Genomic DNA, 3,121 nt, shown 5'->3' with positions numbered 1-3,121 from the left:
AGTTTTCCATTTTAATTATAATTAAAATCTGGGTCATCTAATTTTCTTAGCTCTGTAACATTTAAATTAAAGAGACATTATTAGACAGCCATTACAATTTAGAAATGTAAGGTGCCATTATTCAGTAAAGAGATACCTCATGAATGGACGTGCCCCTTCTCCCACCCATTAATGAAGCAGCAATATCCACTGTTGTTGTTGTTAGGTGCTGTCGAGTCAGTTCCAACCCATAGGAACCCTATGTACCACGGAATGAAACACTGCCTGATCCTGCGCCATCCTCACAATCATTGCTGTGCTTGAGCCCATTGTTGCAGCCGCTGTGTCAATCCATCTTGTTGGGGGTCTTCCTCTTCCACTGACCCTGTACTTTACCAAGCATGATGTCCTTCTCAGGGACCAGTCCCTCCTGACAACATGTCCAAAGTATATAAGACACAGTCTTGCCAGCCTTGCTTCTAAGGAGCATTCTGGTTGTACTTCTTCCAAGACAGATTTGTTCGTTCTTCTGGCAGTCCATGGTATATTCAATATTCTTTGCCAACACCACAATTCATAGGCATCAACTCTTCTTCGGTCTTCCTTATTCATTATCCGTCTTTTACATGCATATGATGTGATTAAAAATACCATGGCTTGGGTCACGTGCACCTTAGTGTTCAGGGTGACATCTTTGCTCTTCAACACTTTGAAGAGGTCCTTTGCGCAGATTTGTGCAATGTAAAGTATCTTTTGATTTCTTGACTGCTGCTTCCATGGCTGTTGATTGTGGATCCAAGTAAAATGAAATCCTTGACAACTTCAATCTTTTCTCTGTTTATCATGATGTTGCTCATTGGTCCAGTTGTGAGGATTTTTGTTTCCTTTATTTTGAGGTGTAACTCATACCAAAGGCTGTGGTCTTTGATATTCATTAGTAAGTGCTTCACGTCCTCTTCACTTTCAGCAAGCAAGGTTGTGTCATCTGCGTAACACAGGTTGTTAATGAGTCTTCCTCCAATTCTGTTGCCTTGTTCTTCTTTATATAGTCCAGCTTCTCAGATTATTTGCTCAGCATACAGAGCAAATAGGTATGGTGCAATATCCATTAGTTTAACTTTGTTAGTAAATGATACCTTCCTGCAAACACTAATTTATCCACGCTCATACTTACGTTGTGCGTAGGCGTGAGTTGGTTAGAATGCCCCAGCAATATCTTTAATAATCAACAGCAAGACGAGCTAGGCTTGGGCTCCCAGTGCATATTTACTGTGTCTGTCTGAATCCAGTGATTCAACTTATCCTTGATAGTGAGAATTCTTTGAACTGCCTCCTCAAATGCCGCTGTGACACTAGTGGCATTTTTTGCAATTGTTTCAAAGTAAGGATAGTCGCTGTTGTCCCTGCACCAGTCTTGGGCTTCTTCTGCAGGTGCTTGTCAATCGCTTTTGTCTATCTTGTTACTCAAAACCACACAAGGAAAGCTTTCTGGCTCTCTTCACATCTGATAATAGATGAACTCTTTCTTCTAATTACTCAAGTCCTGGAACCTTTAAGAATCATCAACACTAAAAGAAAGTAGGCAACAATCATAACCTCTGTCAAACAGCATCCTCAGGCTCCTGAATTGCTCCTGACTGGCTGGGTCCCAAATCTGCATGGCAACAAAATGTCCATCCACCTCCAGATTTTTACTTAAAAATTTCATACCTATTGTATGGAACAGCTGGGTTTCAAATTTATTCATTACATATCTGTTCATAAGAGAACTCTTCTCAACTCCACCATCTCCAAGGAGAATTACTTTAAAAAGCACTGATTTTCCAGCCATTGTTAATCACCAGATCTTTGACTTCAGAACCCTAATTGTTCAGTTCAATCATGATCATCACCTCCTGGGGTTGGTGGAAGGATTCACTCAGACAAAGGCTGTGAAGTTGGTCATCACAATGCCAGGCTCATGACAGGAGTGGAGATGTTTCTGTGGAAGCTGCTCGCGGCCACACGGAGGACACACAGTGAACTCCTGGTAGACCTGTCCAGGTGTGCTCTTTGATCATTTCTTCTATCTTCTTACCCAGTCAGAAGTCACCAACGACCATCATGTCAGCGTTGCATATTAGAGGCAGAACAAGGATTCTCAGTCCTTGTATGTTTGCAGTTTTTCCTAACAATTCCCAAATCTGCCTTCGTGTGTAATTTCCTGGAGTATTTTGAGCCGGCTTGGCAAGGCAGGTCCTGGTGTGCGCCTTTGCTCGGCCAACCAAATAAAGTTTTTTGTTTTGCTTTCACCCCACTCATATGTCAGTGTTGCACCAGCGAGACCTGGATCACCAGTAACAATGAGGAATTCATGATATATCGGAAGGATGGTGGTGGTTCAGTGGTAGAATTCTGTTCTTTTGTTTGGGAGACCTGGTTCGATCCCTGGCCAAAGTACGGTCTGTCGGTGGAAGCTTACTTGTTGCTGAACAAGTTTTAGTGGAGCCTACAGACTAAGAAAGATTTGGTGATCTACTTCCAAAAATCAGCCAACAAAAATCCTACAATCACAATGGTTTGATACCCAACTGATCACTGGGATGATGTTTGGGGTCCCCATGAATTGGAGGCCTTTTGGATGGTAGCTAAAAACAATGTTATATCAGAGTATCAAACTTCAGGGGTGATCCAGGTGCCACAGCCTTTGAAATGGGGGAAAATATATATATATATAAATAATTTATTTTTGCTATTGACACTACACCCAAAAACCCAGTTGACATTATACTCAGCAAAATTAGCTTTGGGCTAACAGCCTTCTGGGGCCCTTCCAGTCTCAGTCAGACCATTAAGTCTGTTTTTGTTTTTTTTTCCTAGAATTTGAGTTCTGCACCCCACTTTTCTTCTGCTCCATCAGGGACTCTCTGTTGTGTTCCCTGTCAGGGCAGCCACTGGTGGTAGCCAGGCACCATCTAGCTCTGTTTCAGGCTGTTCGAGCCTCAGGTTTATGTGGCTCTTTCTCTTTGACTCATATTTTCCTAGTGTCTTCATTGTTCTTCATTCTCCAGTGGGTTGGAACCAACCGATGCATCTTAGATGGCCACTTGCTAACGTTTAAGACCCAGACGCCACTCACTAAAGTGGGATGCAGAACATTTTC

At 42.4% G+C, this 3,121-nt stretch overlaps 1 pseudogene; it reads right to left on the bottom strand.

The window, feature by feature from the left end:
- Window positions 1-972: 972 nt before the first annotated feature.
- On the bottom strand, window positions 973-1,812 carry LOC100668006 (ras-related protein Rab-9A-like; annotated as a pseudogene).
- Between the last annotated feature and the right edge of the window lie 1,309 nt (window positions 1,813-3,121).

The sequence above is a fragment of the Loxodonta africana genome, chromosome 19, assembly GCF_030014295.1.
Source record: "Loxodonta africana isolate mLoxAfr1 chromosome 19, mLoxAfr1.hap2, whole genome shotgun sequence".
NCBI classification, from domain to species: Eukaryota; Metazoa; Chordata; class Mammalia; order Proboscidea; family Elephantidae; genus Loxodonta; species Loxodonta africana.
Note: the sequence above shows the minus strand (reverse complement) of the source record. Positions and strands in the feature narration are given on the sequence as shown.